Source organism: Schistocerca serialis, chromosome 7, assembly GCF_023864345.2.
Source record: "Schistocerca serialis cubense isolate TAMUIC-IGC-003099 chromosome 7, iqSchSeri2.2, whole genome shotgun sequence".
NCBI classification, from domain to species: domain Eukaryota; kingdom Metazoa; phylum Arthropoda; class Insecta; order Orthoptera; family Acrididae; genus Schistocerca; species Schistocerca serialis.
In genome coordinates, this window is record NC_064644.1 from 471,327,387 (window position 1) to 471,345,309 (window position 17,923).

At 45.5% G+C, this 17,923-nt stretch overlaps 1 protein-coding gene across 1 annotated transcript in view; it reads right to left on the reverse strand.

Moving 5' to 3' along the window:
• The window catches only part of LOC126413152 (protein Fe65 homolog), a 521,914-nt gene that overhangs the window by 263,872 nt on the left and 240,119 nt on the right, over positions 1–17,923 (reverse strand). The window lies entirely within an intron of this gene.

The window sequence follows — 17,923 nt, forward strand, 5'->3', positions numbered from 1 at the left end:
CGCACCACGTCAACACCTCTCCTCTCAGCATCTCTTCTACATCTACATCTACATCCATACTCCGCGAGCCACCTGACGGTGTGTGGCGTAGTGTACCTTGAGTACCTCTATCGGTTCTCTCTTCTATTCCAGCCTAGTATTGTTCGTGGAAATAAGGATTGTCGGTATGCCTCTGTGTGGGCTCTAATCTCTCTGATCTTATCCTCATGGTCTCTTCGCGAGATATACGTGGGAGAAAGCAATATACTGTTTGACTCCTCGGTGAAGGCATGTTCTCAAAACTTCAACAAAAACCCGTACCGAGCTACTCAGCGTCTCTCCTGCAAACTCTTCCACTGGAGTTTATCTATCATCTCCGCAACGCTTTCGTGATTACTAAATGATCCGGTAACGGAGCGCGCTGCTCTCTGTTCGATCTTCTCTATCTCATCAAGCCTATCTGGTACGGATCCCACACTGCTGAGCAGTATTCAAGCAGTGGGCGAACAAGCGTACTGTAACCTATTTCCTTCGTTTTCGGATTGCATTTCCTTAGGATTCGTCCAATGAATCTGTCTGGCATCTGCTTTACCGACGATCAACTTTATATGATCATTCCATTTTAAATCACTCCTAATGCGTACTCCCAGATAATTTATGGAATTAACAGCTTCCAGTTGCTGACCTGCTATATTGTAGCTAAATGATAAGGGATCTTTCTTTCTATGTATTCGCAGCACATTACATTTCTCTGCAGTGAGATTCAATTGCCATTCCCTGCACCATGCGTCAAATCGCTGCAGATCCTCCTGCATTTCATTACAATTTTCCATTGTTACAACCTCTCGATATACCACAGCATCATCCGCAAAAAGCCTCACTGAACTTCCGATGTCATCCACAAGGTCATTTATGTATATTGTGAATAGCAACGGTCCTTCGACACTCCCCTGCGGTGCACCTGAAATCACTCTTACTTCGGAAGACTTCTCTCCGTTGAGAATGACGTGCTGCGTTCTGTTATCTAGGAACTCTTCAATCCAATCACACAATTGGTCTGATAGTTCATATGCTCTTACTTTGTTCATTAAGCGACTGTGGGGAACTGTATCGAACGCCTTGCGGAAGTCAAGAAACACGGCATCTACCTGGGAACCCGTGTCTATGGCCCTCTGAGTCTCGTGAACGAATAGCGCGAGCTGGGTTTCACACGATCGTCTTTTTTGAAACCCATGCTGATTCCTACAGAGTAGATTCCTAGTCTCCAGAAAAGTCATTATACTCGAACATAATACGTGTTCCAAAATTCTACAACTGATCGACGTTAGAGATATAGGTCTATAGTTCTGCACATCTGTTCGACGTCCCTTCTTGGAAACGGGGATGACCTGTGCCCTTTTCCAATCCTTTGGAACGCTACGCTCTTCTAGAGACCTACGGTACACCGCTGCAAGAAGAGGGGCAAGTTCCTTCGCAAATCTTTAGCGATCCATTGCTACGAGGGTCATTCCAAAAGAAATGCACACTATTTTTCTAAAAATACAATTTTCATTCTGCATGTGTGAAAGTTTTATAGTGTGTAGATACATCCTTCCCGCTTGTTTCCGAACTTAGTTCAACTTGTTCCCGTGAGCGGCGCCGTCACAGCATGTCTTCAAGATGGCTGCTACACTCGACGTTCGTCAGAAGCAACGTGCTGTCATAGATTTCCTGTGCTGTGAAAACGAGACAGTGGGAAACATCCACAAGAGGTTGAAAAAGGTGTACGGAGATGCTGCTGTCGATCGTAGTACACTTAGTCGGTGGGCAAGCAGGTTACGTGATGAAAGCGGGAACGGCAATATTGAGGATTGTCTTCGCAGCGGCCGGCCTCGTACTGCACACACTCCACACAATGTGCAGGGAGTTAACGACTTGGTGACTGCTGACAGACGCATCACAGTGAACGAATTGTCACGCTACGTTGGGATAGGGGAAGGAAGTGCCTGCAGAATACTGAAAGTGTTGGCGTTAAAAAAGGTTTGTGCCAGGTGGGTTCCCAGGATGTTGACCGTGGCTCACAAAGAAACAAGAAAAACGGTATGCAGCGGACGTTTGGAACAGTACGAGAATGGTGGAGATGAATTTCTTCGAAGAATTGTGACAGGTGATGAAACATGACTCCATCATTTTTCACCAGAGACGAAGAGGCAATCAGTGGAGTGGCATCAGGCAAATTCACCCAAGACAAAAAATTCAAAACCACAACTTCTGCGCCAAACGTTACGGCTACGGTGTTTTTCGATTCCCAAAGACTCTTGCTGTGGACATCATGCCAAGTGGAACAAGTGGAACCACCATAAATTCTAATGCATATGTGACGACACTGAAGAAACTTCAAGCTCGACTGAGTCGTGTTCAACCACATCGGCAAAAGCAGGATGTTTTGCTGTTGCACGACAATGCACGGCCACATGTCAGTCAAAAAACCGTGGAAACGATCACAAAACTCGGATGGACAACACTGAAACACCCGCCTTAGAGTCCTGACCTGCCTCCATGTGACTATCATCTCTTTGGGAAACTGAAAGACACTCTTCGTGGAACAAGGTTTGAACATGATGACTAACTTGTACAGGCTGCCAAACAGTGGCTGGTTGGTCCAGAATTTTACCGTGCAGGTATACAGGCTCTGGTTTCAAGGTGGCGTAAGGCAGTTGAGAGGGATAGAAATTATGAGGAGAAATGAAAATATTGTTCCTAAAGGATGTATCTACACACTGTAAAGCTTTCAAACATGTAGAATAAGAGATAGATTTAAAAAAAAATAGTGTGCATTTCTTTTGGAGTGACCCTCGTATTTTACACAAACAAGGCTACGGGGTAGCTATAACTAAACTTTCGCCACCTGAGAGGGCACCATGACAAAGGAGCCATCATAGGAATATGAAACTTTGCCGAAACATTAGTTAGGACATGGGGAAGAGAGATAACAAATAAACCATCCAGAGAACCACATTTCAATTTTCATGTGAGAAGATAACATTTGTGAATTGCGTACCTTATTTACGTTCCAGGTCATAAACATTGCTCAGTGTGTAAGTAGGCTGTTTAAGTTTTTATGTTGGTAACTCCATGTAGCGCTCTATATGAAAATCAGACTGCACACAGCACAGCCAGTGATTTTCATATGGAGCGCTACATGGCGTTACCAACACAAAAACCTAAACAGCCTAAAAGACTCTTCGATGGTGATTGTGCACCTGGACAGTCGCCACAGATGGTTGCTGGCCGTCTCTACAAGGACTGGAGTGGGTCTGCACCTCTGGTAGCCCACCAATACCATAATCTCTACCAGGACTACAGTGGGTCTACTCTGTGATGACCTACCCACCAATATTCTTCAAAACTTCGACTGACTCTGGTGTGGGTTGGCTCTGTTGTGGCCCATTACCTGTCTGCATGTCAAGAGACAGCACTGTCTTTCCGTTGGAAGGACAACACTACTTCTTCAAGACTGCATGGATATCCACTACTTCCGTGTGCATTTTCTTTTACTGCTCAGACTTTGAGAAAAACACTGCAATTTTACTGTGATGAACGATCAGGACTGTCTTTATGGACTGTGAGAAAATTTTAGCTTTTGACCAACATTGTGTCGATAAGTGTGTGCATTTGATTTCTTTGTTATTGTAATTATGTATTTTTTTTTTCAAATCTGTATTGGCCACTGCCCAAAACAATTTGTAAAATTTTTTGTGGGGAGCATGGGGGCTATGTAAGTAGGCTGGTTTGGTTTTTTTTATATTGGTAACGCCACGTAGCGCTCTGTATGAAAATCACTGGCTGTGCTGTGTGCAGTCTGTGGCTGGGTGGCATTGTTGGAATAGTCGTTATTGTAGTGTTGGGCAGTTGGATGTGAACAGCGCATAGCGTTGCGCAGTTGGAGGTGAGCCGCCAGCAGTGGTGGATGTGGGGAGAGAGATGGCGGAGTTTTGAGAGCGGATGATCTGGACGTGTGTCCGTCAGAGACAGTAAATCTTAAGACTGGATGTCATGAACTGCTTTTGAACACTATTAAGGTAAATACATTGTTTATTCTCTATCGAAATCTTTCATTTGCTAACTATGCCTATCAGTAGTTAGTGCCTTCAGTAGTTATAATCTTTTATTTAGCTGGCAGTAGTGGCGCTCGCTGTATTGCAGTAGTTCGAGTAACGAAGATTTTTGTGAGGTAAGTGATTTGTGAAAGGTATAGGTTATTGTTAGTCAGGGCCATTCTTTTGTAGGGATTATTGAAAGTCAGATTGCGTTGCGCTAAAAATATTGTGTGTCAGTTTAGTGTTGATCAGAATAGGTAAAGAGCGAAATGTCTGAGTACGTTCAGTTTTGCTCAGCTGTTTGAAAATCAGATAATGTAAGAGGTTTATCAGCACAGCAATTCATTAATTTTTCTAAAGGGACGTTTCAAGTGTCACGACCGACTTGCATCCACTACAGCCTGGAACCGCGCTAGCGATACCATTTCACCATTGTTCGCAGCACTTTCCGAACGGTGGACCATGGAATGTTTAGCTGTCATGACACAGCCCAAGCACTGCTTGAAGATCGCACTTTGCGTCCATCGTTCTCCGACACGGCAACAGTACCTACTTCAACAATTTGTGGCCTAATTGGCTGTCGGCCTCTCCCAGGAGCATTTCCCAAATCGCCATTTAATTCGACCTTCCGAATCATGTTCCTCAATCCGGCGCGGACAGAGGATCTCTCCATATTCCTTTTAAGGGGCTCCGGAACGCCCTATACTTGCAATGTTAAAATTAACGCTTATAAATTACTTCTTTCCTCACAAAGTATTTGAGGTAGGAAGTTGAACTTTTTACAGATTATTTATTGGAATATGGGCTACAACTTAACACAGGGATTTTACAAAATTTTAGTTCAGTTATTAAAGATGATTTTTTTTCAACTGTAATGAAAATTCACAACATTTTTTGCAATTTTTTATTTATATATTCAAAAATATAGTTTTTTGGAAAAAGGCTGTGTTAAATTATGCAGAAGGTACTGTGTAACATTTACTGAAAGTTTGAAACAAATATGTTTGGAAGATCCTTAGAAAACATGTAATTAGTATGAGAAAATAAAAGTTTTGGGAATCGAGCGACAAAGATTGGATTAACTTTTTAGTGCATTCCAGGTCCATAGGATGGATTATCTTCATCCTCTGCAAACTACTCCTCCAGCTTCCTCTTGTTCCTCCTCCTGTTTACTCTTGCTTGTATTTCTAGACTCTTTACAACCCTGTCTGCAGCCCGAAGGCGTTCCTTGTCTAAAGCGAGCATCGCTCGTTGTTGTGTTCGTAGATTTTGCTACCATTTTCTTCAGTTGCAGTTACTGCAACACTGTTCCAAAAGGTGGTCATGTATGAACACTTATCACATTTCAGTTGTATTTCACTAGCAAGTCTTACGTGCTTTATTACGGAGAGTTCCAGACCAACTTCACTACAATAAATACATCTTACACAGTTTGAAAAAAATCCTTTGAGAGCCGACATATCAAATATTTCATTCACATCCGATTCGCCCATAAAACATTCATAGTTTTCACTCATTGAACCAAGCTTCTTCTGTGAAGTATTTTCTTTCCCACTTTGACTGCTATGGGCAGGTGTACTTGAGAGGTTAGGTTCACTCACTTGGTTATCGTCTTTATTGTTTACAGTAATAACACATACCTTTGGCTTTCCAACATTTCTCCTTTTCTTAAAAGCCTTCAGAGGATTTCTAATAACTTTACTTTTACTCATTATTATACTTCAACAAAACAGAGACTCAAGAAACAGAATTAATTACGAATATTTTCGAGATAACGACAGAGTAAATAAACATGAAACAATCGACAACCACACCAGCGATATATATTGAACCATCGCAGGTTAGCCACAACACATACTTTATCTCACATCACTAAAAACATCACTAAAATGTACCTGATGAACACGGACGTTAATAATAACACCATTTGACAGCAGTTTAACAGCGCCACAGTGGGTCACGCCCATGTAGAAAACATTTCAAAAAAAATTTAAAAATAGTTGTAGTCTTCGGAATTGAATAAATTATATATCTATTAAAAGGTAATAGTCTGCAGATTCAGAAAACGCAAAAAAGTAAAAATTGAACTTTTCATGATTTTGAGCCTTTCCGGAGCCCCTTAAAGCGTCGACACTCGCGAAGACCAGCGACACTATTGTCGCTGTTTTCATAAAACAGCGTTACTAGTTTACCCCTGCTCACCTTTTCCAAACTCATGTTGACTGTCCTCAACTTTAATGCACACTGACGCTTGTGGTTCAACTCTACGGCGTCGCACCAGTACCGTTGCTTAACGGCGTCATGACATTTAACACTACCAACAAAGCAAGTCCTGCAGCGCACAATCTCATCATAATTCTCATGAAGACGCGTACCCATACGGTAAATATTTTCCCGTCTACGCTGGCTTAGCGAACGATCAATGATAACCACCCTGTAGTTCAGAAGAATTGTGGATACACCGAGACCTGGTAAGGTAAGTCACCTTACACGGGTAGTAATTAATTTTTAAGTATCACCTCAAAAAATTAGTTTTATGATTCATTTTTTGTTTTGTTCACTTGCACTCATCTGTTACAGACTGAAATCCTCACGCCACAGAACCATAGGACGCTGCTACAAGAACTAAAACGAAATGGTGCAGCTCACTGATTAATTCAAGTATCATGCAGTAACTTGTTTCTGCATCTTAAGGAAACCAATGCTGGAACAACGGAACAATTCATTCTGAGTTGCTATCGATCCACTTCAACAATGCACCATCATATGACAGTGATTAGTTGGTGCAGACGGCTTCAGGGTGGTGAAACACGTCTTAATGACTAAGAACAAATCGGTAGACCGTCTCCATGACAAGAACCGGCAATTACGAGACGTGGTGGCCTTGCTGTTCCAACACCCAAACTTCCAGGTGTTAAAACACTCAGATCGGTACCAAACGTTGCATGTCGGTAGAGTATCAACCACAACATCGATTTAGTTCGTGCTGTGAGCTGTCGTCCAGTAGAACATCCGTAAACGACAATCAAAAGTATCACCACAGTCACGGAGAATATGAAAAGCGTATCTGTGACTGATTGTATCGTATATCGCGCGTGGGTGTGGGTGAGAAGGTAGAACGTTCGGTCGTCGTACCAACGGTCCCGCGTTCAAATCCCACTGACAACAAATTTTTTAACTGTTATATGGGAGAATACAGGGTGATTCAAAAAGTATACCACAACTTTAGGAATTTAAAACTCTGCAACGACAAAAGGCAGAGCTAAGCACTATCTGTCGGCGAATTAAGGGAGCTATTAAGTTTCATTTAGTTGTACATTTGTTCGCTTGAGGCGCTGTTGACTAGGCCAATAAAGTTTTTGGTCCCTTTTTCTTCGAAGGTACTACTGTAACTGGACTACAGTATCTGGAGATGTTAGAGAATTGGCTGTCCCCTCAGCTCGAACAAGAAGCACAATAATTCATATTTCAGCAGGATGGAGCGCCACCACATTGGCACTTATCTGAACGTCAACTACCCGAGGCGATGGATCGGCCGCCAGGCAGCCCGTGACAGAGCACTTCATCACTGGCCTCCAAGAAGCGCTGATCTTACCCCCTGCGATTTTTTCTTATGGGGGTATGTTAAGGATATGGTGTTTCGGCCACCTCTCCCAGCCACCATTGATGATTTGAAACGAGAATTAACAGCAGCTATCCAAACTGTTACGCCTGATATGCTACAGAGAGTGTGGAACGAATTGGAGTATCGGGTTGATATTGCTCGTGTGTCTGGAGGGGGCCATATTGAACATCTCTGAACTTGTTTTTGAGTGAAAAAAAACCTTTTTAAATACTTTTTGTAATGATGTATAACAGAAGGTTGTATTATGTTTCTTTCATTAAATACACATTTTTAAAGTTGTGGTATTCTTTTTTAATCACCCTGTATTTTCCTGATATGTAAAACGACTTTTTGAAATTGTAGCAATGTTCTTTTGGCGGTCTGCTTTCATTTCGTTAGTTGAACCCTTATGTACTTATTATTGATCTTATTATTTTGTTTATTATTAATTATCATTATTACTATTATTTTCGCACGTGTGATGCTATTGTTTCTTTACATTTGTATTCTGATTCTATATTCCGTGAAACTACAAATGTACTCTACTTTCAGAGAAACGAACCGACAGTAGACAGCCATGAGACCGTTGCTATAAATGTGGTGTCACCGCCAGACACCACACTTGCTAGGTGGTAGCCTTTAAATCGGCCGCGGTCCGTTAGTATACGCCGGACCCGCGTGTCGCCACTTTCAGTGATTGCAGACCGAGCGCTGCCACACGGCAGGCGTAGAGAGACACTTCCTAGCACTCGCCCCAGTTGTACAGACGACTTTGCTAGCGATGGTTCACTGACAAATTACGCTCTCATTTGCCGAGACGATAGTTAGCATAGCCTTCAGCTACGTCATTTGCTACGACCTAGGAAGGCGCCATTACCAGTTACTATTGATGCTGTAAAACATGTACCGTCAAGAGCGATGTTCACCATTTACGGATTAAAGTTAAGTATTCCATCAGCTACGTCCTTTTTTGCTAAAGTCTAACTTCCTTGTCCTGTTCCAGACCTCATGCCAGCCTGCGTGAGCTAAAACGCGTGCCTTTCGGCTTCCTCTCATAGTGGGTTGGCTCTCTTGCCAATCCACAACAATAAACACCAAACGGCCCTTTTACATTTCATCAACACGTAGTCCCGTATAAATTTTCACGTATGATACAGTAAAAAACATTTTTCAGTACTGGGGTTTGAGCTCGGAACCCTTGGCACGAGGATCTAACTACCAACTTCCCGACTGAGGCAACACGAATTTGTTAGTCGCAGTTAAGCTTTTGATGTGCTCCGTAGTTCTGGTATTACTTTTAATTAACGTTTAGGCCCGTTCTGTTGGACGATAGCACACAGTACGAACTAAATTGGAGTTTCCTTGGAACTCTATCGACATGCATCACTTGACACCGATCTGAGTGTGTCGTCTGGAGGTTTGGCTGTAGAGGCGGTAGAGTTAAAAAGTGAAAATCAGACACGGATCAGTTTGCAACATCTTGTACGACATACTGAACATGACAGAGGTTTCCAGAATGAGATTTTCACTCTGCAGCGGAGTGTGCGCTGATATGAAACTTCCTGGCAGATTAAAACTGTGTGCCCGACCGAGACTCGAACTCGGGACCTATGCCTTTCGCGGGCAAGTGCTCTACCATCTTTTTTTTTTATTTTTTTTTTTTATTTTTTTTTATTTTTTATTTTTTTTTTTAAGGAGAAACAGAAACCTTTATTATTCACAAAATAAACATAGTACGTCCTGACACATAATAACTGTCCTGGAAGGAACCTCGCTGCCGTCCTACCATGCAGCATGAAATAACAACAAAATCAAAATGGGGCCACTTCCGGCACCCTAAAGAAAAGTATTTATGGATATGAAAACAAAATTTGAAGTACATCCAATTGCTAACTGTTCAAGCGTGAGTTTTTCGTAGGTCGCATACTCGCATAGTGTTCTTAGTCGATCACATTACTTGGTCGGTTTCACAACGAAAGCACCGGCGCTCATCTTTGCGCACCCGGCACACCCCAAGTATATGGCGGGTCCGCAAATACCGTTACCAGGAAATTGGCATACCAATCCTTGTACTTTTGTAGCCGTAATAGTTTCGTGTGTCCATCTTGCAAGTATTGCCAGTAATCCAGGACGTTCAGTAAGTTCGTACGTGTGTCTCTATAGATGTAATGGACCGTCATACCTGTGATCCACGCCACTGCGTTCGTCTTATGACGCGGAAAATACGTTTCCTCTGGAAAAAATACTATGTCAGGACAGACTGCTGTATAGATAGTGCGCCGCATGAACGCTATTATCTTTCTTGCGAGAGTCCAGACAGCCAATGCCTCGCAGCAGACCAGCCGATGGTCGTCCGTATCCAGCACGCCGCATTGCTGACACAAGGGCGAATCCGCCAAATGTATTGCGTACTTTTTATCATTTGTAGGGTATTTTCTGTTGACGACAATGTACCATGTTGACCTGACAGATGTAGGTAGGTGGGGGTGATGGACCGTGCGCCACACCACGTGCCAATTAACAGCTGGATGTTTGCGTTCCACCCTATTCCGGGCGATCTGTCGAAGAAGCAGATGGTACACGTCCTTCGATGTCGACTGTCGGGTCGTCGGTAAACGCTCTCGAACGTAACTGTGTTCCACGAGGAACGTGCGCACATACGTTAAAGGGGGTGATATATGGCCGACACTGACTGGAGGAAGATGCGATGTGGGTACGAGTTCTTCGATGATCGTCCCCGTAAGCGAGTGATTCCTGTTGCGCCACCGTTTGAGCATAGTATTAATATACATGGCACGCGCCTTCTCGTGCACGTTAACTAAACCAACGCCCCCCTCTCGCGCTGGGAGGGTAAGCGTGTTGTACTGTACCTTAAAGAGTTGTCCCAGGCACACATAGTACCCAAAAGCAGCCTGAATCCTCATAGCCATCGTGCGCGTCAAGGGAAGAAGGTGCGTCAGGTGGCACATCATGGGCGCGAGATAAAGGTTGACGAGTAACACTCGCTGCAGCATATCCATCGACCGTAGGGCGTTTAGTCGTACTGCCGTGCGGACTCTGAGTAACAATCTTCGGTAGTTGTCCGCAGCCGTTCTCGCTGTCTCTTTATGAAAGGTGATACCCAAACAGCGGAGGGTTTCCACCGTAGGTAAGGGTCCTTCCGTTCCTGGTTCTAGTCCACGCCCCACATGCATGAATTGTGATTTTCGGTAGTTGACCACACTTCCAGCTGCCATCCCATACGTCTGTAGCCAATCCAGTGCTGTTTGAGTCTCCCTCTCATTCCGTACGAGGAACACAATATCATCCGCGTATGCTCTGCATTTGAATGATAATTGCCGTAGGGAGATCCCGCTAAGACGGCGGCGAAGGCCTGCGAGGCACGGTTCTAAGGCGATTGCATAAAGGAGGATCGACGAGGGGCAACCCTGTCTCACTGATCTTAAGATCTTAAAATACTCAGTTCTCCCTCCGTTGACCACTATCGCTGATCTGGCGCCATGCAACAAACGCATCACAGCATTGGTCAATAATGGCGAGACACCCATCCTATTCATCACCGCCGCGAGGTACACATGATCCACGCGATCAAAAGCATGATCGAAATCTACTGCAACCATCGCCCCCCGGAGGCGGCATGCAGCCGCGAGGGCGACGACGTCACGATAGTCTCCCAAGGCTGTGTGGATATTACTGATGCCGCCAAGACAAGTCTGATCGGCATGTATTCGATTCTCCAGCGACTTTTTGATACGACTTCCCAGGATGCGCATGAAGATCTTGTAGTCACTATTAAGGAGGGTCAAGGGGCGATAATCACAAGGCCGTTTGCCACCACGGGGCTTCGGTATTGGTATCATGAGCCCTTCCGTGAATTGAATGTGAACCGGTACTTCTTGCTGCAGAAGCTCATTAAACATACATAGCCACATCGGTGTCATAATGGTCACAAAGGCACGGTAAAATTCCAACGGGAATCCGTCTGGACCTGGGGACTTGTTGCAAGCACCTCGTGTAATCGCTTCCTCCAGCTCTTCACACGTAATTTCAGATAACCCGTCCGCTTCCCCGTTCACACTCGTCGCGTCTGGGATCTCTTCCAGAACGTTCCCCAGCTCCCTCTGACCCTCCCCGTTGCTCGCATAGAATCTGCTAAAATGATCCGTGAACGCCTGTGCTATGCCCCTCTGTGTTGTAAAACGACGACCATCGCCGAGATCGATCTCATGTATTAAATTCCTGCGTCTTCTTCGTCTTTCCTTTATCACATAATGCATCGAGGGAACCTCGTTGGGCAGGAAATGCTGCGACCTCGCGCGTATCATCGTACCTGCCATCCTCTGCTTCGCAAGTAGTACCAGCTTCGCCTTAACTCGGTGGACGGCCGTCTGGCGTTCTGGTGTAGGTGGTCGTGCTAACAGTTCCCGGAGAGCCGTAAAGTAAAACTCAGTGGTCGTGCGCTGCCATTGAGAAACTTCCTTCCCGTAACCTATTAACGTCCTCCGTAAAGCTGGCTTCGCGCACTCGATCCACCACTGCAGGACAGAACCGAAAGAATTTCGTCGACGGAGGCAGCCATGCCACGTGTCCTCCACCATGCGTCGGCATTCTGCATCTCGCAGGTGGGAGACGTTCATCTTCCAATTACCCCTCCGTCTCCACACCTGCTGTCTATTAAGGTTAACCGTACAAATATATGCCTCGTGGTCTGTAAATGCCGTCGGCCATATTTCGGCGTCCACCGTCGACGTTGCTAACGCCCTTGAAACGTAGATCCGGTCCAAACGGCCCGCAGAGTGGCTAGTAAAAAATGTATATCCTGGTTGGTTTCGATACTTCAGGTCCCATGTATCGACTAATTCCATCCCGTTGACCAGCTCCCTAAGTTCTTGGCTAGTAGTATAGTTAGGTTGTTGGTCCTTTCTATCGAGCACACAATTAAAATCTCCGCCGAGTATGCAACCATCGTATCGTCCCTGGAACAACGGTGTAACCTCATGGGCGTAAAAATCTGCTCTGTCCCTTCTCTTATCCGAGCCTGACGGTGCGTATATGTTGATCAAACGTATTCCACCTATGGTCACGGCCGTACCACGGGCAGAAGGCAAATATTCCACTTCGTCTGCACGTATCCCTTCCTTTAATAGAATAGCTGTGCCAACGCCCCTCTCGTCACACGGGGAACTGTAAATGTCGTAACCGTAAAAGTCCGAGGGGGGAAGTACCCGAACTTCTTGTAATAGTGCTATGTCTAAATCCGCAGCCTTTATCATGTCACTGAGCATCTTGATTTTTACCGGCGTCCCAATGCTATTGATGTTAACAGACCCTATCCGATAAGCTTGTTGCATGGCTGTCAACGTAGATAGGGCACCGTACGGTCGCTAATTCTTCCGTACATTGGCTGATGTCGTACTAACGTCCCCCGCCGTACCCTCATATGGTCTGCCGTTATTCCGTGCACCCTTCCGGTCTTACACCGGGAGAGTGCGTGGGAGCAGTTCCTCTAGCATCATCAGTTCCCCACGGGGGTGGGTCTTCTGACCAGTCCCCAAGTGTCCCATCGTTGTCGTGCGGTGCAGGCGCCGTAGCCTCCTCAGTAGCCTGTTGCCGTCGATCGAGCGCCTTCGCTGTGTCTGGAGCATCGTCAGCGGTAGGTCGTGCCGCCGTCCCGCTGGCCACCGTTGCATCCACGCTAGGCAGTTCTTCTGTATCCATGGTCGTCTGTTCTGTACCCGTAAACTTCTCAGAAGTGTCCGCTAGATCAGAGTGGTCGTTCTCCACCGTGAGGCGGCGCTTCTTCCGGCGTTTTGGTGATCGCTGTTTACGTTGCCGGGCCTCGGAATCAGAGGTCAGCATGGTCTCCAGTTGTTCGTGGGGGGCGTCGGAATCATGCGCCGTCGTATGATCGACGTCTCCAAGTGCGTTATCTGAAGGGGCCGCAAGCGGAACCGAAGAGAGGGCGTCCTGTGACTGCTGCAGGCGGTCCACCGCAACGTCGTCTTTCTGTGGCTCGCCGCGATCCGTCGCTGTCTGTGTGTTCTGGTACGCGTCTGCCTCGCGGCCCACGTCATCGCGTAATGCGGCGACGTAAGTCATGGGGAGCACAGTCGGACGCGGCGTGAGGGGTGGATCATCCCGTGGCAGCTGTAATAACCTTCGTTGAGCACACTCAGAACGTATGTGTCCCTCCTTCCCACATCCAGAGCACGTCCTTGGTTGTCCGTCGTAAATGACAATCGCCCGACAACCGGCGATGTACAAGTATGACGGGACGTGTTTTCGAAGTTCGATCCGTATTTGTCTGACGCCATTGAGGACAGGATACGTCTTGAAACTCGCCCATTTTTCAGCCACGTGGGATAGGACCGTTCCGTAAGGACGCAGGGCGTCTGTCACCAATTCTTCTGGCACTTCGAATGGAAGCTCAAATACGCGGATCGTTCGGAGGCCCATGCCGGCGTGTTCAACAGTTACCGCTCCAACATTCCCGTCCGAATGACAGAAACGAAGTCCTTGTCGGTGTCGAAGTAGTAGGTCGTCACATGCCGCTTCATTTATGAGCTTGACATAGACCACGCTGCTGACTATAGATAAGTGTATTCCAACTAGAACGTCAGGTTCGATTTTCACCTCGTCCCGTAAATAACGTTCGATCTCGTAAGCCTTCGGTCGAGCATATTCGTTAGCAAAACTAAATTTCAGTGTCGATTTGCGGAACGACAAAGCCATGATTCGTTCTATGTATACCGCCACACACCGCTACACACGTAACGTAAACACCTCTCGCGCAGACGTGCGGCAGGGACGTAAACACCGTCCGAACCGCTGCGCCGCCGAAGGCTGACTGCCATCTGAGCTACCGAAGCACGACTCACGCCCGGTCCTCACAGCTTTACTTCTGCCAGTATCTCGTCTCCTACCTTCCAAACTTTACAGAAGCTCTCGCACCGGGCGTGAGTCGTGCTTCGGTAGCTCAGATGGTAGAGCACTTGCCCGCGAAAGGCAAAGGTCCCGAGTTCGAGTCTCGGTCGGGCACACAGTTTTAATCTGCCAGGAAGTCTCATGACAGAGGTTGCCACCCGGTGGGTTCCACGACTGCTCGCACCCTTTCAAAAAGTCTGGCGAACCGATGCAGCGACTAAATGTTGTAGCTGTGCTGACCAATCCAGAAGGCTTCTTTAGCCGCCTAGTCACCATGGACAAGTACTGGGTATTTCACTGTGACTCCAAGACACAGGAGCAAAGAAAACAGTGGGAACACACTAGATTCACCGCCGCCGAAAAGGCGAAGACCCAACCATCACCGGACAAGCTGCTGCAGTGTGTTTTTTGAGGAAGGCCATGGTGTGGTGCTGAAGGGTTATGCTCGTAAGGGACAAACAGTCACACGGACGTACAACCGAAATTGCCAGCCGAAGTTACGGGAGGCCGTCAATACGAAGCATCGCGGAAACCTGTCCAAGGGGATATTTTTGCTCTACAACAACCGCCCACCCCATTCTGTACGTTACACAGTGTTACAAGTTGTGTTTTTGGGGTATCACGTTTTGCTTCGCCCCACGTATTCTCCCAAAACGGCAGGTACTATTCAAGTCCATGGAGCAAGAATCAGACCCTCTTTACATTTACCAAGAAAGATTACACAAATAAACTCACTGCAATATCATAATGTCGTATGACTCGATGGCTTTGACACGTAACGACCCTTATGTAATAGTTTCCATGCCTGTGGAGGATTGTTTTTGATCGAAACTGATAGCAAAATAAAGTGATTCATTCTCCATAAACTTCTGCTGGGTATAGGCTACATTAAATTACAAAATGATAAACCAACGTCCAACGAAGACCGCCAGCCCTGACGTTGGTTCGTCATTATGCAGACTAGAACGAAGAAAAATTTTATGGGAACTGACTTCGGCTGACAAAGCCAACGAGCATGTTGATGTCAATGACTATCTTTAATTTACTGAAACATTTATTTTAAGCGGCTTCCGTAACCAAAGTCACTAAGGAACGATAATTCATAACTTGGTGGAAGAATTATAACGAGAATTTCGTTGGTAACCGGAGGAGTAGTAGTGTAGTACAGATTCTGTTCACTGGGCTACATTTCAAATTCAAAGTGCCAAGTTAACTCCCTAACCCTAACCTTCGCCCCACTCTCCCTATCCACGTTCTATGATGCTTGCACTGATTGTATGTGACAACAGTGACGGTTTATACACTTTGGCGGAGTATACAAAAGCTATGAAGGTATGCGTAAAGTTACTAATTGTGTACCGAGCCGGTACTCGAACCCGGGTCGCTGCGTTTCCGATGCGCGCTACATTCTAAGAGTGTTCCGTATTGATTTACACTTTTTCTCATCATTAGTGATATGCCATTTGACTCACCATTACAATTGCAAGTCTGTAGTACTTTGGTCTAACCGTAGACGTAGGACAATGGGACAATCTCTAGAAATATAGCCCCTGCTCAATGCAGCCCATTTCACCAACTGCTCTCGTTACACGAAAGGACGTCGTCATCAAGGACAGCGTGGTTTCTGTGGAAGGGGGATGTAAACACTGGGGATATTCACAGGCGATTAAAAAAAATGTTCAAATGTGTGTGAAATCTTATGGGACTTAACTGCTAAGGTCATCAGTCTAAGCTTAGACACTACTTTAACCTAAATTATCCTAAGGACAAACACAGACACCCATGCCCGAGGGAGGATTCGAACCTCCGCTGGGACCAGCCGCGCAGGCGATTAATGGCAGCGTGAGGAGTGTGTGCAACGTCACGGGAAGTGTTGCGAGTCGGAAAACCAGGTACTGCCCACACTCACCGTATTCTCCTGCTTTGGCTGCTTCTGATTACCAGCTATTCGAAGCTGTCAAGAAACCTCTGCGCGGACATCATTTCGCAGACTTCCAGGAACTGCTACCCGGTGGTGGGTGCCACAGACTGGAAAAATGTGATACGGAGGGGGGGGGGGGGGGGAGACCTTCAGAAATTAAAGGGGTCACGTAAGGAGAATATGGTGGGTGTGGCAGTAACTGGAACTCCATTTTAGAGATGGCAGCCGTGGTTTTCCGACTCGTATGGGTACGACCAATGTGTTGCGAGAATACTTCTCACGATGGTTACGCTCTGCATACATTGCCACAAATCGCCTGTGACTATCCCCAGTGTTTACAACCTCCTTGCACAGAAATCGCGTCGTCCAGTGCTGTCCTAGATGTTCATATTGTCTGCTTTGATGAACATGTTGGCAAGTCACGTAAGACAGCATTTAGGAAAATGGGCAGTACTGGGCAGGGATTACACTGCTAGTAATTATCCTGCCACCTACGGTCAGACCAAAGTACTACATACTTGCAACCGTAATGATGAGTCAAATGGCTCGCCATGAATGGTGTGAAAAAAACAAAATAAATAAAATCATAAATCGATCCTTGGTCGCCTCACACACCGCCCTAAATTTTCACCTTGATACAAGAACTCTTTTATGCTTTCCGAACACTACAGATGCAGTTCTGCTTTACTGCTACACTAAAGGTCGATTCGCACACAACCATGATGTGACACTGCTGTGACTGGACCGTGAGTCCACCCACCTTGATCTCTTATTGACGTCTTCTCACACAACACAGCTTTCAGTGCATTCGAGTAAGTAAATTGGTGATCTTTTCGGAAGATGAACGCTTGATGATCGTTATAACTTTTAATGAAAAGGACAAAGCTAAAATCGAAACATGTCGAGGCAAACTGATGTGGGTTTATCACGGTTGCGAAAATTTACAAACTGAATGGGAATTGGTTACTTGAGTACAGGAAGTCGATAGACAATTAAGCCAAGTTTTACGAATCCTTCAGAATGTCCGAATTTTTTTTCAACTTCCTTGGAAGTTAATCTAAAAAAAGATACATTTTGGGTAAATGAGTTGTGCTAAAATCCAATATTTTCGAAGTTTGCAGTCCAAATACGAACCGTCGAAATTTGTCAGCGTGCACTACTAATTCAATATAAATTCTCCGATTAGCACACGTTTATACATATGAAGCTTACCATCTGTGGATAACATCTTTAAAATTTGCAGTAATTACTAAAATATATGCCCTTTCTCTGGACCAGGAAAGGAAAACCAGATTGAAAGTGGAAAGAAATGCTGTAGGTAAACTGAATTTAGTGTCACGTATAAGAAGCAATTGAAATGTTAGGGCAAAAAAATAAATAAATACAATAAAATAAAAAATATAAAAAGTGAGAAAA